A 22,500-nucleotide genomic window follows, 5' to 3' on the forward strand; every position below is an offset into this window, starting at 1 on the left:
CCTCTTCATCAAAGGTTCTTTCTACGTCACAGATGCCAGGGTGTAAGTGGAATGGCATTACATCACCTTTTGTTTGTCATTGTTCCTCTACACCTTTGTTAGCGCCACAGGCTCTGCCTTCATTAGGAGAATGTCAATACCGATTTTCATCTTGATAAGTGTGCATTAACGGACCTAATTTCTTTCCCTGTCCTCATCGTCGTCGTCGTCGTCGTCGTCGTCGTTGTTGTTGTTATTGTTGTTGTTGTAGTTTTTGCAGTCACATCTTGCAAAACAAATGTCACGTATCTATTCATTCACTCCATCGGACGCGCCCCTATGCCCTTGTTGAAGACTGGTTGGCCTGCTTAATTATCTTTGTTCCAATAACGTACTCGATGCGAACACCCCAACCTGATTTATGAGTATCAGAACTGTACAAATTTATCTTTTTGTGAATAATTATTTTACATAATTCTGTGTATAGTATTTTCTTAATAATAACAATTGTCTGTAAAATTATATATAACGATGAAAGAAAATTTCATAAGTGGGCCAGGTTTGTGTGTCGGCAATAATACCACTTGATCCGTGCAGTTCTAGTCCCAGTGGATCTGCTATTATTCACAATTTTACCTAAGGTTTGGGTTAGATATCTCTGGAAAATATAATGATTGTAATGGTAATAACAATAATAATGGTAATGATAGTAATAATAGAAATTGTGATAATGATAATGATAAAAATAATAAATATAATAATAACAGTAGAATTGATCATAATAGTAACAACAATAATAGTAACAACAACAAAAACAACAATTATAATTATAGTAATTAGAATGATGGTGATAATGATAATAACGACAATAATAATTACAATAATAACAATAATAGTAATAATAATAATAATAATAATAATAATAATAATAATAATAATAATAATAATAATAATAATAATAATAATAATAATAATAATAATAATAATAATAATAATAATAATAATAATTAATTATTATTATCATTATTTTTATTATAATTAGCAATATTCATAATAGTATTACTACTACTACTACTACTACCACTACTACTACTAATAATAATAATAATAATAACAATAATGATAACAATAATAATAATAATAATAATAATTAATAATAATAATAATAATAATAATAGTAATTATAATAATACTAATGATGCATATACTAAAGGCCCCTTCCCTCTAACAAGGGAGGTAGCCAAAAAGCAAAGTCATAAAATCCACTCTCACCCATTTCATCCTAACATACTCCACTCCCATTCACCCCCCTTCCCTCCCTCTTGTCTTAGCACCTCCTGGATGAGGGGACATCCCTGCATCTCGCCCGCTGCCTTGGGTATGAAGCATTGTCGTAAGACACAGCACATCCACAGCAAAGCCGCTTCATTAAATCGGCTACCCCAACTCTCCGTCTTCTCACGAAGAAAAAGAGAAAGGGAGAAATCCATTCGGGCTGCGTCAAATTATTTTTTCACACACACTCCCTCACCCCCTATCCCCCACCCACTCACAGACATTCCCCTCTTCCCCAAAGCCCCTTTTACCCCATCTATCCATCTCATTCTTGGTGGCCTCCTCATGTTCACTCCTTCCACCGCTGCCTTCCACACCTCTTTTACTAATCTTTCTTCACCCATTCTTTCCATGTGTCCAAACCATCTCAATGCTCTTTCATCAAGCTTATCTCCCAACTCCCTTTTCATCCCCGTCCTCCTCCTCACCTCCTCGTTTCTCACTCTATCCAGCCTAGTAAACCCTATCATACTTCTCAGGCACCTCATCTCAAACACATTCAAACTCCTCTCTTCCTCTCTTATGTTCCATGTTTCTGCCCCATACAGTGCTGTCAGCACAATCACTCCTTTATACAATCTCCTCTCAGCATCTACTCCCAAATGTTTATTTCTCATTACACTTTTTAATCCCTTTCCCGCCACACTCGCACCCAAGTATCTAAAACTATCCACTTCCTCCAGTCTCTTTCCCTTAATACCCACTTCCAGTCTGCTGCCACTTTCTCCCCTTGTATATCTCATCACCTTATTTTTGCCCACATTTGTCTTCAACTTTCTTCTTTCGCACACCTTCCCAAACTCTGTCACTAATTTCCTCGATCCCTCCTCTGATCCGATCACAAGAGTAGTGTCGTCAGCAAACAACTGGCTTATCTCCCACTTTTCTCCATTTATTTCAACCATCTCCAATCCCCGACCCAATACCCTTGCATTTACCTCTCACACCACCCCATCCATATATAAATTGAACAGCCAAGGCGATAAAACACATCCCTGGGAAAGTTCCACCTTTACCTCAAACCACTCCATTTCTGATTCTAACACAAGCTCTACTACTCTCGTAAAAAATCTTAACTGCTCTTAACAGCTTTCCTCCTATCCCTGTATCTGCAATACCTCCCACAGTGCCTTCCTATTTACCTTGTCACAAGCCTTTTTCTAATCCATAAAGGTCCAAAAAAACATCCTTACCTTTTCCTAAAGCTTTCTTACATATCTGTCTTACCACAAAAATCTGATCCACGCAACCCATACCTGTCATAGACCCACACTGTTCCTCACCAATTACTCCCTCTGTTCCTCTCCTAATCATCTCAATCAAAATCCTCCAATAAGCCACTCCACCATCACTGTACCTACTTTTTTTTAGACATTCTGCATAACACCCATCAACCCAGGTGCCTTACCTGCTCTCATCACCTTAACAACTGCCTTCACCTCATCTTTCCTTATTTCTCCTCCATTTTCCTCACTCATCACTGTCATTTTCTTAGCGCTACCCACTGCAACTACCTTTCCCTCTCTATCCTCCTTCACATTTAGCAACTCCCTAAAATACTCTGCCCATCCTCCTCATACTGCTTTCTTTTCCATTATCATCTCTCCATCTGCACCTTTTACCTTCACTTCTCTACCTGATTCGCCTCCTTTTCCTTTCTTAATTTCTTTCTAAAGCATTTTTTTATCTCTTTCAAAGATTTCTGTCATACTCCTACCCCATTTCACATCTCTCCTTTTACCTCCTTTATCTTATGCTTTACTTCTCTTCTCCTTTCTTTGTACCTCTCATATGATTCTCTCGTCTTATTTTGTAATGTGAAAGCTCGTTTCTTCTCTTCTACACCCTTCTTTGCGTCCTCATCCCACCACTCACAACCCTTCCTTCTATTTCCTCCCGTCCTCTTTGTTCCACACACCATCTTTGCACACCTTTTATTCCCTCCTTGAAATATCCCCATTCATCCTCCACTCCTAGTTCTACTCTATCCTTCACTCCCTCCCACTCCTCTCTCAGCTTCTTCTTATACTCCTTCTCCTTTTCTTTCTCATTTAAGCAGTTTACTCGAGGCACCTCCCTACCTTCTGTCCTTTTCCTCTTTCTCCACCAAAAAATTATCTGATATTCCCCCTACTCTTTCCCCTTAGAAAATCTACATCCTTAACTATTCCTACTATTCTCCTGGTTACCACTATATAGTCCATTAGCGCCCTATCTACCACCCTTCCATTCACCACTCTCTTCCATGTGTACTTATTCTTGAATTTCTTCCTAAACACTGTATTTGCTATCATCAACTCTCTTTCGAGACATATCTCCACCAGTAACTTTCCACTACGATGTTTTCCTGCAACTCCAGACTTCTCAACCACTCTGTCTATTGGTTCGTCTCCTACCCTAGCATTAAAGTCTCCCAACACCACTACATTGACATTTCTCCCTAAACCCTCCATGCATTCATTTAAATATATCCAAAAATCCTACCTTTCCTCCACACTCTTTTCGCTACCAGGCCCAATATGCACTTACGAAGACCCTCATCTCCCTTCCCAGTTTCACCTTCATCCACATTATCCTTGAAGAAACTTCCTATCTCTTCATTTGTTAGTATAGCCACCACTTCTCTCCCTCATCCACTCTTCACTCCTGAGACCCTCCCAAACTTAATCATGCCCCTCCCTTTCAACTTTGTTTCACTCAGTGCCAACACATTCATCTTTCTTTTCACAAACATAGTGCCCATCTCATCCCTTTTACTCTCATCTGTACCACAACCACGCACATTAAAAGACCCAAACCTTAGGGTTCTGGCTGGAAAATTCACAGACCCTCTTATTATTATTATTATTATTATTATTAATATTATTATTATTATTATTATCATTATTATTATTATTATTATTATTATTATTATTATCATTATTATTATTATTATTATTATTATTAATTATTATTAATTATTATTAATTATTATTATTGTCTTTTTTTTTTTTTTTTTTTTTTTTTAAAGAAAAGTTCCCCTTGGGGCTACAGGGAGAAGGATCCCTAGTTCTATCCCCGTCCCGTTTTTTGTCTCTTTTTACGACTCAGGTGGAAATACTTGGTGACAGTATTCTTTTCCCCCACCACAGGGTTTGGCGAAATGAGAAATGAATATTCAGAGAAGTGGTACAGGGCAGTAAAAGAGTGAGGGGACAGCATAACGGAGGGACAGTCTCAACATAATCAAATATCATCATTTCTCTATGAATAGAGGTCCTCTACCACAGACAAAAAAATGTGTGGTTCTGGTCCGTAGGGACGCCCCATGTAGACCCAAAAGTACCAGCTGCATGTTACTGAGCAGCTTTCAACCCCACAATAACATGCAGCCAATGCCCCCAGATAATGATAATAATGAATAAGACAATCAAGCGATATTTCTTTCCTATCTCTTAATCACAGTATACATGATGTTATTTTTCAACATGTTGCCAAATGCCTCGGTCGATTCCTAATTACTCTTGAATTTGTCTCATTAAGGAGGAATATTATCTTCATTTCCTATCGATTTTTATGCAAAGAAAATAATGTAAGCCCTTATCTTACATCTCACTCTTCGTATTTAGAATTTAAAACTTTTTTAGACTTTGGTTGGTCAATAAATGGATTCAAATAATAGCGTACACACTTTCTTTTTTATTTTCAAATGATGATCGTTACAGAAAATCAAATACAATGGCAACTACCGACAAATGTTTCAAAGACAGCCTCCATTACTACTTCAACGTTTTGTCCGTTAGAATTTCTTAATCGAACAAATCAAGATTATTGGTAAAATATTTCTCTGGTCATTGCCTCTTGCACAAGTTAAAGTTTGTACTACAAATACTACTTCTGGTAATGACTTTGTTCTCATGTGGTGGTGGTGGTTGGGGAGGAGGGGGTATGCACTGCCAAAACCTGAGATGTTTCGAAACAAATTGCATTTATGATATGTCAGTTGTTTCTCCGTCTTCGCGTTTTGTGCCTAGTGCAGCAACTGGTGTATATCTCATTTTATTTCTCACTATACGCCTGTTTATTGTTTTATTGTTTTGTTGTTTTATTCCAGCTTTGATATACATCTATTCATATTTCTAGTACCTTACTCCCATTTTGCCTGTTTCTAACTAGTCGTATGTCTATTAAAGTTAGATTTTTTTAATGTCTGTACTCTTTTTCATTTCACAAAAAAAAAAATCTTACCCCTTGTCAAAAATAGATTCTATTAGAAAAAACTTGATATGAATAAATGACATAAATCTAGCTCAGAAACTAAATTCGCTGAATTATTGAAGCAGAGGAATGCACGAAGTAAAAGTAAAGTCACGGAAAATGTATATATCAGTCTCTTCATAAATATAACAATAAACTGGTCAGCATGTGGCATAAACCCTTAAGACTTAAAGTATCGTATGTCCTGGGAATCCAAGTAGAACCACAGGTAAAAGACCACTGACTTAACCGGTCTCTACACAGTCAATGTTATTGCGCAATATTTCGTATTGTACAATATTATTGATGGTATAGGGTTGGTATTGAAGAAGCACACGTGTTTGCCCTTTACATTTGATGTCTTCAGTATATTGTGTCATTCTTCAATACCATTCCTACACCGTCAATAATATTGTACAACACGGAATATTGCGCAATAATGTTGATTTGGCAGGGCCCGCTTTAGAGTACACAAATGAAAGTGACTTTTGGTAAAATGGGAATCTTCGTTAAACTGGATTAAATCGTCTTAAAGTGTCTCAAAATTATTTCAGTGCAGAAGCAATGTTTATGAGAAAAAGTAAATATTTCTTAATTAATTTTCCACTTCCACACTCATACTCCTTCATCCCCTTTCTTCCCCTCCCCCCACTTCTTCCTCCCCTCCTCCTCCCCCCACTCCTTCCTCCCCTCCTCCTCCACATAATGTATTGACTACATGAAGTTTATGAAATTATTATTTTGGGAACTTTAGCAAAATTTCTATGGAACAAGTCACGTGACATTCTTTCATGTCCACTCAAAGATTAACTTTCTTAAATCTATCCTTTGCCACCTCATTCCAGAACTGGACTGTTCAGCCACAGTATACACTGTTCCGCGTCCACAACAGTAACAACAACAACAACAACAACAACAACAACAACAACAACAACAACAACAACAACAACAACAACAACAACAACAACAACAGCAACAACAACCAAAAATAATAACAACAACGCGCTAGTAAATTATTAGCGACCAAATATACATAAAAATACTACCCCCACCCTTCCCCCTTCCCCCTTCCCCCTTCCCCCTTCCCTCTTTTTCATTAGATTTACATATCCTTCGGATTTGTGATCAGACACCTTGATGTCTAAGTATTACAGGGCAAAACTCCCTGATATCTTATTTGAAATCACCCTTGTATACGTACAGCGTCTCCCTGTGTACTGTAATAGTGCCTTTGCGTGTCTGGCACTGAGGTGGGGGGGAGGGAGGTGGGGGGAAGGAGATGTACGAGTATTTATTCGTAGTTGAGTATACGCAAAGAAAGTACTGAGAGTACAGCCGTTACGATCGATCTACTCTACACTTCGTCGTCATGCAAATGCAACATTTTTCCTGGTTATCTGATAAATTTATTTTCTAATACATTATCTGACCTCTTCACGTCCATAGAGAAGATCCATCTGTTGAATGGAATTACCTGGCGGGAGACAGAATAATCATGAAAAAGTAAAAGGTGAAATTGCAAACATACATACCTGACTCACGATATATTTCAGAATTATGTAACTTTTTTGTTACTGTATCAGCACAGATTTGTTTAGAAAAGATTTCAATCACAAAGTAGCTATTGTATGTAGCATTATGTACGAGTATTAGATATTCAACAAATATAAATATATATTAGTTTTGCTGTAGGAGTGCTTTGTTGCATAGGAAATTTTCACTCAGACATGAATGTCGACAAGAAAATTTCGGTTCATAATGAAGTTGGGTGCAGAACAACAAACAAACAAACAAATTAAAATAGAGTTGTCTAAATTACTTTCGATAACTAACGTACAAAAAAGAACAGAAAAACACAAAAACAAACAAACTCACCTTCGCTAACGGGGTGAGATGAGATGAGGTGTAAGGTCGATTTTTTTTTTTTCCAAGAAACAAATAAAATCTTCTGGCGACGGGTAGATGGAGGGAAAAGTGTCACCCAGAACGGAAGGGGGTGGAGTGAGAGAGAGAGAGAGAGAGAGAGAGAAAGAGAGAGAGAGAGAGACATTGCGGCAAAAAACGCGGTGTTTGATTGTGGAAATTGTGGCGTGATTCAGGAACATTTAGCCCCCCGGCGGCTCGCGTGTCTTGACCAACTCACGCATTGACATCGTTATGTTTATAAACTATGGAGGCGCCGTTGGTACTAAACCTTATTGTACGTGTGTTTTATATGTATTACAAAAGTGTACATATATGTGTAGGTATGGATACTCCTGCATGTACGTATATGTGTGTGTGTGTGTGTGTGTGTGTGTGTGTGTGTGTGTGTGTGTGTGTGTGTGTGTGTGTGTGTGTGTGTGTGTGTGTGTGTGTGTGTGTGTGTGTGTGTGTGTGTGTGTGTGTGTGCGTGTGTGATTCACCATGGTCTTGGATCATGTCTTGGGCTCGTGATCGACAGCTATTTCCCCCCCCCTCCCCCGAAAGAGAGTTCAGAGCTCATATGACCGATCTATGGGTAATGCTGTGACCTTACACGCACACACACACCCAACTCCCCGCCCACGAGAGTTGGAGTAACAACCCGCAGCACAGTGACACTGAAATTATTTCAGCCCTGTACTGGGCGGGATTCAAACCCGGACCGCCGTAGTGGCAGCCGGGAACTCTACCAACTGCGCCACGAGTGTATGTGTGTGTGTGTGTGTGTGTGTGTGTGTGTGTGTGTGTGTGTGTGTGTGTGTGTGTGTGTGTGTGTGTGTGTGTGTGTGTGTGTGTGTGTGTGTGTGTGTGTGTGTGTGTGTGTGTGTGTGTGTGTGTGTGTGTGTGTGTGTGTGTGTGTGTGTGTGTGTGTGTGTGTGTGTGTGTGTGTGTGTGTTTACGTGTATATCTATGTATATGCATGTATGTATGTATTCATGCGTGCACGTATGTATGCAAGTATGTATGTATATATGTATGTATGTATGTATCTATGTATGTATATATCTATGCATGCACGTATATATACATGTGTGTATGTATATATATATGTATGTATACATGTATATGTGTGTGTGTTTGTGTATATGTATGTATGTATGTATGTATGTATGTATGTATATATGTATGTATGTGTGTATGTAAGTATTATGTATGAATGTATGTGTATGTAAGTATACTGTAAATTCAAGACTACAGAACGGCAGGAAGACCAGCTCAATCAGAGATAGCTCTCTCTACTGAGAATCCGTCTGGGTTATTGAGTTCATGTTATTGTGAGGTTAAAACTGCTCAGTAGCATGCAACTGATACTTCAGGGTCTATATAGGGTGCCCCTTTGGACCAGAGCCACACGTAATTTTGTCGGAGATAGAGGAAATCTTTATTCATAGATAAATTATGCTGTTTTATTATACTGCAACTGTCCCTCCATTATGCTGTCCTCCTACTCTTAAAACTGTCTTGTACCACTTCTCTGGATATACATTTCCTTTTTCGCCAAACTCTGTGGTGGGGGAGAAAGAATACTGCCACTGAGTGTTCCCACTTGAGTCTTTGAAGGCGACAAAAACCGGACGGGGATAGGACTAGGCATCCTACTCTCTATAACATAAGAGGGTCTAGGAGTTTTCCAACCAAAACCCTACGGTTTGGATCTTTTAATGTGCGTGGATGTGGTACAGGTGAGAGTAAAAGGGAAGAGATAGGCAGTATGCTTGTGATAGGAAAGATGGATGTGTTGGCGTTGAGTAAAACTAAGCTGAAAGGGAGGTGCGAGTTTGAGTTTGGAAGTGTAGTTGGGAGGCTCTCAGGAGGGAAGAGAGCACGAGTGAGAGAAGGGCTGGCTATACAAGTAAGTGAAGAGATAGGTAAGAGTGTGGTGGAGTGGAAGGAGGTAAATGTGGATGAAAGTGAAACTGGGAAGGGAGATGAGGGTCTTTGTAAGTGCATATGCGCCTGGTATTGAGAAGAGTGTAAAGGACAGGAAGGCTTTTTGGATATATTTAAATGAATACATATAGGGTTTAGGGAGAAATTTCAGTATACTAGTATTGGGAGATCTCAATGCTAGGGTAGGAGATGAACCAATAGACGAAGTGGTTAGAAAGTGTAGAGTGGCAGAAAAAAAATGTTGTGGAGAGTTAATAGTGATGTATCTAGAGAATTGATGATAGTAAACACATTGTTTAGGAAGAAAGTCAAGCATAAGTACACGCGGGAGAAGGTGGTGGATGGAAAGGTGGTAGATAGGGCGTTAATGGACTATATAATGGCAATCAGGAAAATATTATAGAGAGTTTTGGATGTATAGGTTTTTAGGAAAGAGAGTTGGGGAATATCAGGTCATTTATCTTATTTATTTATTTATTTATTTATTTATTTATCTATTTATTTTTTGTGGAAGATAAGTTGAGAGTGAGGGATATATGGAGAAAGAGGAAAATGACAGAAGGTAGGGAAGTGCTTAAAGTAAACTGTTTAAATGAGAAAGAAAAGGAGGAGTACAAGAAGCTGAGAGAAGAGTGGGAGGGAGTGAATGATAGAGTAGAACTAGGAGTGGAGGAAGAAGGGGGATATTTCAAGGAGGGAGTCACAAGATGTGCAAAGATGGTGTGTGGAACAAGGACGACGGAAGGAAATAGAAGGAAGAGTAATGAGGGGTAGGATGATGAAGCAAAGAAGGTTGGAGAAGAGAAGAACAGTATTCACAGATTGGTTACAAAATAGGACGAGAGAATCCTATGAGAGGTACAAAGAAAAGAAAAGAGAAGTAAAGCATAAGATAAAGGAGGCAAAAAGGAAAGCAGGTGTAAAATGCGGTAAGAGTATGACAAAATTTTAAAAGTAATGATAAAAGATTTTGGAAGGAAAATGAGAGGAAGAGGAGGCGAATGAAGTAGAGAAGGAAAGGTAAATGGTCCAGAAGGAGGTATGATAATGGAAGAGACGTAAGAGGAAGATGGGCAGAGTCTTTTAGGAAATTAGTAAATGTGAAGGAGGATAGAGAGGGAAAGGTAGTTGTAGTGGGAGGTGCTGAGAAAATGAGTGATCAATGAGGAGAATTGAGAAATAAGGAAAGTTGAAGTGAAAGCAGTTATTAAAATAATGAGTGCAGGTAAGGCACCTGGGTTGATAGGTGTCATGCGGAGTGTCTAAAAAGATAGGTATAATGATGGTGGACTGGTTGGTGAGGTTTAATATTTTTCTAAAAGAGGGTAGAGTGCCAGAGGACTGGAGGAATGTCTGTATAGTTCCACTTTACAAGGGAAAAGGGGACACGTGTAAGTGTAGTAGTTTCAGAGGGATCAGTTTGTTGCGTGTAATTTGATTGTAAGAATTAGGAGAAGAACAGAGGAAGTAATTGGTGAAGAATAGTGTGGGTTTAGGGCAGATTTTTGTGGTAAGACAGATATGTGAGAAAGCTTTAGGAAAAGGTAAGGATGTTTTTTTTGGGCCTTTATGGATTTGGAAAAGGCTTATGACAGGGTAGATAGGAAGGCACTGTGGGAGGTATTGCAGATATATGGGATAGGAGGAAAGCTGTTAAGAGTAGTCAAAAGTTTTTTTGATTGAGAGAATTAGGAGAGGAACAGAGGGAGTAATTGGTGAAGAATAGTGTGGGTTTAAGGCAGATTCTTGTGGTAAGACAGATATGTGAGACAGCTTTAGGAAAGGGTAAGGATGTTTTTTGGGCCTTTATGGATTTGGAAAAGGCTTACGGCAGGGTAGATAGGAAGGCACTGTGGGAGGTATTGCAGATATTTGAGATAGGAGGAAAGCTGTTAAGAGTAGTCAAAAGTTTTATACGAGAGTACTCTCGCCTGTGTTAGAATTAGAAATGGAGAGAGTAAGTGGTTTGAGGTAAAGGTGGAACTTCGCCAAGGATGTGCCATGTTACCATGGCTGTTCAAGTTATACTCGTACATGGATGGGGTGGTGCGAGAGGCAAACTCAAGGGTAATGGGTCGGGGATCGTAGATAGTTCAATGAAATGAGAAAAATGGAAGATAAGCCAGTTTGTAGCAGGATCAGAGGAGGGACTAAGGAGGTTAGTGACAGAGTTTATGCGAAAAAAATGAAGTTGAAAATATATGTGGGTGAAAGCAAAGTGATGAGATGCACAAGGGGAGAGAATGGCAGCAAATTGGAAGTGAATATTAAGGGAGAAAGACTGGGGGAAGTGGATAGCTTTAAATACTTAGGTGCGAATGTGGCAGGAAAGGGAGGAGTGGAGGTGGAGGTAGAATGTAGATTGAGAGTTACAAGTAAATGCCTTGGGAGATTAAAAAGTGTAATGTGGAATAGACAACACTGTATGGGGCAGAAACATGGAACCTAAGGGAGGGGGAGAAGAAGAGTTTAAATGTGTTTGAAATTAAATACCTAAGAATTATGGTAGGGATTACTAGGCTGAATAGAATGAGAAACGAGGTCAGGGGGAGAGCGGGAGTGGAAAGGGAGTCGGGAGATAGGGTTGATGAAAGAACATTGGGATGGTTTGGACACATGGAAGGAATGAGTGAAGAAAGATTATTAATAGAGATGTGGAAGACAAAGGTGGGTGGAGTGAACATGAGGGGACGACCAAGGATGAGATGGATGGATGGGGTAAAAGGGGTTTTGGGAAAGAGGGAATGTCTGTTGAGGAAGGAAGGAAGAAAACAGAAGATAGGGGTGAATGGAAAATGGTTGTGTATGGATGATGTTGTGATGCATGGAAGGGAGTGGCTGGGGGGATGGGGGTGAGGAAGTATGTGTGAATGATATTTTGACCCAGGGCGAATGGATTTCTCCCCGTCCTTCTCTTTTTCTGCATGAGGATTACATGAAGCGGCCTTGCTGCGGATGTGCTGTGTCTTACTGCATTGGTTCTGACCCACGGCAGTGGGTGAGATGTGGGGATGACCCATCAACCAGGAGGAGCCAAGAAAAGAGTGAAGGAGGGACGGTGAATGGGAGTGGAGTATGTGTGGATGAAATGGGTGGGAGTGGATTTATGCCTTTGACTTTGGCTACCTCCCTTGTAAAGGGGAAAAGTCCCTTGGTAATGTGTAGGAAGAAAGCGTTTTGATAACAAAAAAATCCTGGATACCAGAACAACTATCTAATGTGTTTATATACTTGCGAAAGGCGTTTCTGTTTCGAAAATTGGACAATTTCTATATTTAGAAATTCCCAGTGGAGAGAGCTATTTGTGTGTTACTGTTTGTAATATATATAAATGACTGTGACTTAAAAGTAATTGATCTTTGAAATGTGCGGACATATGTAATGTTATGATTTTGATAAATCATGATAAATTTGTAATTCATCATGATCTGGACGAAACAACTAGCAAGCCTGTTAAAGAGAGGTCATTAGATTCAGTTCCAACATATGTCAATTTTTTAAAAAACATTCTGGGAACTGTGACGTCAAGTCGTCGGATACATGAGTCACCACACAATTGAATTGATTCACATCGTAGTCTCTTTTGTTTTTGTTTTCTGTTTTTCGTAAAATTTATTGTCTTATTCAAGCTACCTGAGTGACTAAAATTATCAGCAACATCTAACCACGTAACATGAACAATAAAATGTTGGAAGTATGATACGAGGGAGAGCTAACAACTCGCTGGATGTCAAGGACATTCGATGTAAAACAAAAGAAAGTCGATATGAGGAGGAAGTTGTTGACGCGTGAAGTATTACACGAATTAGCAACTAGATATTTCGATTAAGCCCTTGGGAATGTTTTTATGTCACATGTGTTTTGTAAAGTATTTCGTAAGGAAGTGAGCATGTATCAACCATTCAAGCAAATTATAAGTGATCATGCATACCCGATATAGATGGGAACTACTATTACATACACCTCACTGCTTGCGCTACTAAATGTCGTCATTTGTCACAATGTAAATAGAAACTCGTTTTTGGGGAGGGGGAGGGGGCGGCAAGAAGATTGACTTCACAAAATGTCGACAAAATTCGTGTGCATGGGTGGTATAAATTTCCTCATTTGGTCGACTCTATTCTGTTTACCTCAACTTGGCAGAAATTTATTGGAGAAAAGGAATCCCCATTATTCACCAGACGGATGATTGTATGATACAGTTTTCTATTTCCTGAAATCCTATAAATCTTGTTTCATCTGTCTATATTTCTTTTGCTATTTAAGAACCTATATTTACTTATTTATTCATGTGTTCATTTTTTGTTCACATGTGGATGGAGCGTGGGAGGGGCGGTTCAATGATGATGCCTATTCCGGCAACGAATCCCATACGTCATCTCAAAACGTCACTGGTTGATGATGAGGTCACCAAAGGGAGCATTCATCACAAAGTCCTCAACTTTTTTCTCCCTATTTCGTGAGTGATGGATAGACTCAACTTCTTATAATAATATCACTTACCACGGATATATGTCCCATGGGTGGAATTCATCAATATTAGATTAGCTAAGTGATCCCTACAGATTTTCGTATACATTCCAAACAAATGTATGATACATTATTCTATATATACAACATATAGATGTGTGTGTGTGTGTGTGTGTGTGTGTGTGTGTATTCACCTTGGTCTTTGGATCACGTGTTGGACTCGTGATCGACAGCTATTTCCCTCCCGGAAGAGAGCTCAGAGCTCGTATGACCGATCTATGGGTAATGCTATGACCTTACACACACACACACACACACACCCAACTCCCCGCCCACGAGAGTCAGAGTAACGACCCGAAGCGCAGCGATACCGAAATAATTTCGGCCCTGGGCAGGATTCGAACCAAGTACTACGAGCACCACCATGCTGGTAGTCCAGCGCTCTACCAACCGCGCCACCGAGTCGTGTGTGTGTGTGTGTGTGTGTGTGTGTGTGTGTGTGTGTGTGTGTGTGTGTGTGTGTGTGTGTGTGTGTGTGAGAGAGAGAGAGAGAGAGAGAGAGAGAGAGAGAGAGAGAGAGAGAGAGAGAGAGAGAGAGAGAGAATAAATATCTCATTTTACATAGTGGAACCCATAAAGGCTAAAATAGCCCTCTTTGATTATGCTTACAGGAACACTTGTACATGTACTGACAAAATTCCAAGAACATTGAATATCAGTGGCATAGCTAGGTTGACTTTGAATTTACTTGAGAGATCTGTATTATTTTGGGTTCAGTATAAAAAAAAAAAAAAAAAAAAGAATAAATGTATGTCCCTAATTAATGGATACTTGGAAATTTTCTGAGTTTTTAGACCACTTCAGGACCATCTGCCTGCCCCTTGCGGGACGATGCAGCTTCTGTAAAGTGTATCTTAGACTTCCGTAAGAACATTCGTACTCTAGGTTTTATTTCTCTTAGTTCGTCATTCAGCTTCTCAGTCTATGACGCAAAGTAATTTGACATTTGGAAAAAAAATCGTAACCGAAGTTGTTTCTGCTCAAACGAAGTAGCAAAAACAAGTAACATGCTAGCGAGAAATCCCTAGTGTGCCACCACCACCACTGGTATACTGCGCCTCTGAAGTCTGCTGTTGCAGCGAGGGGCTGGGAAGCTATGACAATGTAACATGAACAGTTGCCAGGTACTTCTCGGGGACCGAACCCGGGATTCCTGTGTTCGATGTCATGACACTATCCTTGCAGGATAACAGATACACGAAAAGGAGCTTACAGGGTTAAAGCTTGCACCTTATTGGCTAGCGTGTCTGTGACGTCACGCTAAAGCACACTTTCGTCCCCTGGCGTTCTCGCATACTCACATTCTCACACACTCGTGCCGTTGGCCTTTGCGTTTACGATCCATTACAATGTGATTCATGGATATCACTTTGATGGTCATCATCGTAACGATACAAATGTCAGCTCCGTAGCTTGCGACAACCGTAGCTTATGGGGATTTGACACGAATACGCCGCCCCGGGCCTGTGAGCTATGGGCGAGGTACATCACTACAGAACAGGTTCAATAGAGACAAAAATTCTTAGCTGAGAAGAGCGTATTCCATAAGAGAAAATTATAAATAAAATAAGTAAATAAATAAATAGATAAATAGATAAGTACATAAATATATAAATACATAAATACATGAATAAGTAAATATATATTTTATATACATATATATGTATATATATATATATATATATATATATATATATATATACATAATATATATATATATACATATATAGATAGATAGATAGATAGATATATAGATAAATACATAAATACATAAATACATAAATAAATAAATACATAAATCATAAATACATAAATACATAATACATAAATAGATAAATAAATAAATAAATAAATAAATATATAAATAATAAGTAAATAAATAGATAGATAAATGGTTATATAGATAAATAGATGAATAAGTAAATAAATGAATAAATGAATAGATAAGGATGACAGAGGAAGAGCATGCAGACAGGAGACCTTTTGGTCTAAAATTAGGTCGGATGCTGGGAAAAATAATTATAATAATAATAAAATAAATAAATACATAAATTAATAAATGCATAAACAAATAAATGAATATATAGACAAATAAACATTTAAATAGATAAGTAAATAAATTAATAAATTAATTAATAATTAGATTACAAGTAGATAATTGATTTGGCATCTGTTAGAAAAAAAAGAGTACACAAGTTAGCTTCTTTTAGTTCAAAAAACTAATAAATAATTTTACACAATTTATCTATAAAAGAATAGATAATTTGTCACCTTTTTAAAAGACACATAACTTGACACCGAATGTATGCAAAAAAAAAGAGAAAAATGTACGTAGGCAATTAAAAAATTTTTATGGGTTTTAGAGTAACGAATCCACTGCCCGTCATGAGATGGATAAAAAAATGACACAAGATTGAACAAAAGTCGAACGGGGCCAATAGAAATAAGAGGAAAAACAACGGAAGACTTCAGCTTTATCTTAGATAAGAAGAGATCAATATTTTCTTTGATAAGATTGATATGAAAACTATTCCAATGTTATCACAATTTAATCACTATGTGAATTCATAGTTTCAGGAGATTTGATTCTAAAAATAGGATTGGATAATTCTTGGGGTTAGATTTTTTCTAATGGGCTTTGATCCCTCATAGTGGGGTTGGATTCCTCTTAAAGGATCCGAATCCTCTATAAAGAATCAAACCACCTTAGGAAGAATCCAACCCCTTTAAGAGAGATCCAATCTCATTAGAAAGGATCCAGAACTGAAATCTACGCTGAGTTAGTATGTCTGGTATGATCAATCCACATTTAAGAATTTTATATCAACAAAGACCAATGTGTAGGCAGAAATTAATTGTGGTCTCTGCATACTCTCCCTCGTCAGACATCATTAATGGGCCATTTATAAATTCCTTGTCAAAATGGACCACGCGAAAAGTCGTCAGAATCAGTAATGTACCATAAAAGATGATGGAGACTACAAGAGACCATAAGGCCTACACTAGGCAGTTCCATGCCCATTACCACCTATCATCCCCATTCATAAAGTTATCTAACCTTCTCTTAAAACAACCAACATGGTTACTAAGTCTATTCCATTCGTTATCCACTCTGTTGGTAAACCAGTTCTTGCCTATTTCCTTCTTAAATCTAAATTTGACCAATTCAAATCCATCACTGCGAGTCTTATAATGGACTATACGTGTATTCCTGGAGAAGAATCAATAGTGTATCATAAGTATGTATACCACTCTTCAGAAAAAAATGACCTTGAATATACTCGTCGTCGAAATCCATTATGGGCCAGAAATCGATACCGGACATTGTATATAATTTCCGTCATAATTCTGATATATTGTATGAAGTCTACCAAATCAATCTGCTTTTGTTCAACAGGGAAATTAAAAATGCCACAGACAACACAGGCCCGGATTACGTTTCATGTTGTGACCGCTGGCGTACTGCAGGAATTCTCGTTTAATTATGTGTTGCTGTTTGCCAGAAACAACGCCTGGCCACATTTCCAGAGTATGATATACACGTTAGTCTCAGATCTCTGACACTGATTTATCCTTAGGCATCTTCTTTGGATCCCTTTGCATTTGGATTGAACCCACTATGTCATATGTATACCTACAAATTAATTATCATTGAATCAGTTGGGGGTAAACCAGCTTCAGATTCCACTGTGGAGGCGCTGTGTCTTCTTGCATCGCTTCTGACCTGGACAGTGGATGAGGCGATTATCGCTCAACGACAGTCGTTCATGGCTCAATTAAGATCACCGAATGATTGTCTAGGGCACTAATTCTTTGTTTTTGAATGTGGATCTTTTGCTTTGAACTGCAAAGTATGAGGGTGATCATTTTAGCCGGGGCTACCAACGCGTTTACCCAAATAGGATGCCAGGTATGGTGCGCATTACCCGCCATTGGCTGTGGCTAATAATAGCACCGAGCAAGAGGTACCGTAAGAGAAGAGGAACAACAAATGGGGGAGGGATGGAGTGGGTGAAGGTTGAGTATATGCCATGGCTGACCAACTCCCTTATAAAGGGAAAAGGGCCTTTTGGTATATGTATGTATGTATTGTAACACTAGTTCTGTGTGCGGAAACTATAAATGGTCATTGCAACAGTACTTATATCCGCTGACGTTAAAGTTATCTCTGCATGCAACAGTATTCATAGTTATCATTAAACGGTAGTTTTACCTGTGGAAAAAGTTGGTGAAAACATTCAAGTGGCACTTGTCAGTTATCATATACTTCCTTCGGTACTACACGCATTTGATAAAAAAAAAATCCTTACCAAACACCAAACGAGTGACAAATATTCTATATCTTGTTTAACAAAACCAGAGGGAGGAGAAAAACCTTGAACTATCAACAGATAACATTTATCATTAACTCTATACGCAACAATATACAGTATTATATATAATTATCAAGTTATATAATTATCAAGGGAAGGAACACATCGTGATCAAGAGCAATTTGAACGACAAGGTGTCTAATTGGCGTGAGCCGAAGACAAATGGCGTTGTATTATGTCGACATGATATACTGTTGGTGAGAATAACGATGCATTGAAAATAAGCATGTCGACATATCTTTCGTTTCAAAGCAATATTAGACGAAGAGAAAATGTTAAGGTAAAATAGATAATTGAATAAATAGATAACTAAATAAACAAAGAAAGGATTTTTTAGCAGTAATGAACCCTGTAGTGAGAGAGAATAAGGATAAAGATAGAGAAACTCAAAGTCGTATAGAACTTTTTTTCTCCCTCACTACGTAAGTGAAGAAATCAACTAAGATAGGATTAGTATACAAGAATAAACAAAACGATAGAGATAGAGAGACTGTATGATATATATATATATATATATATATATATATATACAGTATATATATACATATATATATATATATTTATTTATACATATATATATATCTATATATATGTGTGTGTGTGTGTGTGTGTGTGTGTGTGTGTGTGTGTGTGTGTGTGTGTGTGTGTGTGTGTGTGTGTGTGTGTGTGTGTGTGTGTTTGTGGTTTGTGTTCAATTTATGTGAATTTGTGGTCGTGCGTGCGTGTTTGTTTAAGTACAGTCTAGACCAATGGTTCTTCACCTTTTCCAGTGTTCCTACTCCCTGACATCTGAAAGAAAATCTCGTATCTCTATCCAATATATATACAATACAAATATAAGAAAATAATTAGTAATACAAATTTTGTTTTTCTTTCTCATGGTAAATGTACAGTACCATTGCACTGGCTATTATGTCTCGGACCCCCAACTTTAAGGTTTCTTATCCCTTGGGGATACAGGTACCCCGGGTTAAGAACCAATGGTCTAGACCAAAGGTGGGGAACCTTTGGCACGCGAGTAAAATATGGCGCACTAGCGATTTTTTTTTTCCGAGAGCTCACCTTAAAACAAAATAGCTAATAAATCTCCAACTTCTTATGTATGACCATTGATAACCACACGCTGTGCTGAGAGGCGAATTGGGGCCCTTTGAAGCTATGGTAGGGGGTCCATACTCATATGTAGGCCTATAATCTTACTCCATTTCCACTCGAGAAATTTTGTATCAAAGATTTGGCTGATTTTAACATCTACACTTCAAAAGGTTCCATACCACTGGCCTAGTTGTTGACCATAAGTCTGCTACGGTCCCTCCGCTTGATGTCGTCTCATTCTATCGTTACATTCCAGTGCGGGGCGGGACGGAGAGGGCGGGACCTCCCGTCCCTCCTCCGTCCCACCCAGTTCTTGCCCCTGCCGACATTCTAAATGTCCCTCCTACCTACCCACGGTCCAAGGTCTCCCTCAATATGCCGGCTAACAGTGATCTTGGTTATTATTCATTCCACGGTGACAATGTACTTGTTACATTTATAACCCTATTGACTGCTTCATCGTCATGAACTAGAGGCGTTATCTCACTGAGCTATTTTCCCCTCGAACCTCCAATGGATACCGCTTACCTCCAACACTTTTTCCGAAGTAAAATCACTATGGCAAGCTATCTTTTTTTTTTCTCAGCAATTTACATAGAATGTCATTTGATATGCTGAAGGAAATTTATTTTCATCTAGCATAAGAGGTTCCTTCCCGAAAACTGCGGGCTGTACAGTAAATCTGCTCCGAAAGTCGGAGGTAAAATTGCCCAGTGTGATAATACTGCCTGCTTCCAACTCAGCACTGTGTAGTAAGTCGTACTCCCAAGAACCTTGGCCTTAAAACCCAAATACATTAGAGTATAAGAATGAAGAAGACTATAAGAGACCATAAGGTCTATACTAGGAAGTTCCATGTCCCTTACCACCTGTTATCCTTATCCATAAAGTTATCTCATCTTCTATTAAAACATTCCATAGTTTCAGTGCTCACTACACTGAGTGACGCACAGATAGCATTTAACCACTTCGCCACAGAAGAGTGGAGGCGGAGCGGGGTGAGAAGGTAAATGGAATAGTCTTTGACGGTCGGAATTATAAAAAAAAAAAAAAAAAGTATCACCTTGTACGGAAAGAATTAGCACCCACACCCTAACCACAGAGACCCACAGGGACCTTTGGTGAGTGTTGTGACTAGAATGACGTCAATTAATCCTAGTGGGGACAACAAGTCGCCCATCCCCACGCCAAATAGCTGGTCACTATGGGTTTTTGTCGAGTGAAGGGACGAAGAGAATTTAAGAAATTGGGGTGGTAAGACTCTTGATCCAAAATATTTATTTTAGTGATCTCAAGGACTGTTGGATGTCTAAGAGGGGTGTCAGCTTTCTGCATACAATCTTTTAACTTAGGAACTGCAAAAACCATCAATGATGAGGGCTAGACTGAGAAAGCCAGGGCTGTATCCAGGTTCTAAAGTTAGGGTGATCAAGCACATAAAAAAGCAGCTATGACAAAGACCAAACAATCATTAACTCCTTTTTTATGCATTTTAATTTTGTATTCAAAATAAAAAAACGAGGAAGATACATTTTTAATGGAAGTACATTATTGTTATTTTGTATTTAAAATTAAAACACAATAAAATGTTTTACAGTAAGCTCATAAATCTCAAAACATAGTAAAAACATAAAAGAAAAAGAAAAAAATATTCGACTTTTAATGTCAAAAGTGAACTAAAGAGTTAAAGAGTTAATTTTTTTTCAAATGCGCCAGGTTTCTAAACTGCAATTTAACTTAGCCTAAGCCCAAACTGAGATATAGGCGACACAGGCGATTTATTAAATTGGGACAAAGGAAAAACAAGAGGACACGAAAAGGAACTCAAAAAGGATAACTATAGAAGAGACCTGAAAAAGAATAGCTTCACACATAGAGTACTGGATACCTGGAATAATTTAGATAAAGAAACAGTGTGTGCAAACACTATTCAAGATTTTGAGAAAAAACTTGATGATGAAAGATACAAAGACGGGTCACCACGAGCATAGCTCCCTTCCCGTATAATACAACTAGGTAAATACAACTAGGTAAATACAGAGCAAAGGCAGGCTTCCTGTTGCTGAACTGAAGTTCGGTTTGAACTTTCTCTCTTACTTGAAATGTTGAGGTAGTATATCTAGAAACAGTTCAACTTAGAGAGAAGATCAAATTATACCTCAGTTTAGCAACAGGAAATCTGCCTTTGCTCTGTGCTGCGTCACCTGTGTCGCCTGCGTCTCGATCTCAAGTTGCGCTTTGACTTAAGGTTATCACACTGAGCTTCCACGGGCTTCGCCAGCTCCGACCGTTGAATTTTTGTTTGGAAAAAACCGACTTGGATTACAATATTCTAATTTTCAAAACTCCCAATATCAAATTATCTTTCCGCCATTTTATATAGCAAAGCTGAAGGATGAAGTAAGATATTGTAAACCAATGCAAATATTAGACATACTGTTGAAACGTTCTTAGAGAAACTTAGATATCTGTAAGCGGAGTCCTATTTTAGTTGGAGGTTGGAGGTAGGATGTCGGAGGAAAAATAGCCCAGTGTGATAACCACTTTACACCTGTGTTCACGTGTCAGTCAATATCGCGTCTAGGAACTAATTCATTGACCGCTCGACCGCAGCAGCACCTCGACAGACAGAATGACATAAACAAGAAGAACCGGGGTCAAGTGATTGAGCACAAAAGTGCGACTTCTCTTGTGATTTACCGAAAACAAGCTCGAAAAATCGGAATTCCAAAAGTTTACGAGAAATTTTACGATCGTATAAAGGTGGTGGCAGACTAGGCATTTCTCGCTAGCATGCTGCTCGTTTTTGCTACTTCGTTTGAATAGAAACGACTACGGTTACGATCGTTTGTTTTTCAAATTTCCAAATGTCAAATTAGTCTTGCGTCAAATAACGAGAAGCTGAAAGACGACCTAAGAGAAGTTAAAACTAGAATACGAATGTTAGACACATTGTTGAGATGTTCTTACGAAAGTCTAGAATATTGTAACCGAAGTCGTTTCTACTCGAACGAAATAGCAAAAGCAAATAGCATGCTAGCCTAGTGTGCCACCATCTCAACTTTCGTGACTGCAACAAAGACGAGTTTATCAATGT

General features: G+C 38.5%; 1 long non-coding RNA gene across 1 annotated transcript in view; it reads left to right on the top strand.

The window, feature by feature from the left end:
• The window catches only part of LOC143034141 (uncharacterized), a 78,286-nt gene that overhangs the window by 41,322 nt on the left and 14,464 nt on the right, over positions 1–22,500 (top strand). The gene's annotated exons all lie outside the window — the stretch shown is intronic.

This window comes from Oratosquilla oratoria, chromosome 17 (genome assembly GCF_046742065.1).
Source record: "Oratosquilla oratoria isolate Oo_2021 chromosome 17, ASM4674206v1, whole genome shotgun sequence".
Lineage (NCBI taxonomy): Eukaryota > Metazoa > Arthropoda > Malacostraca > Stomatopoda > Squillidae > Oratosquilla > Oratosquilla oratoria.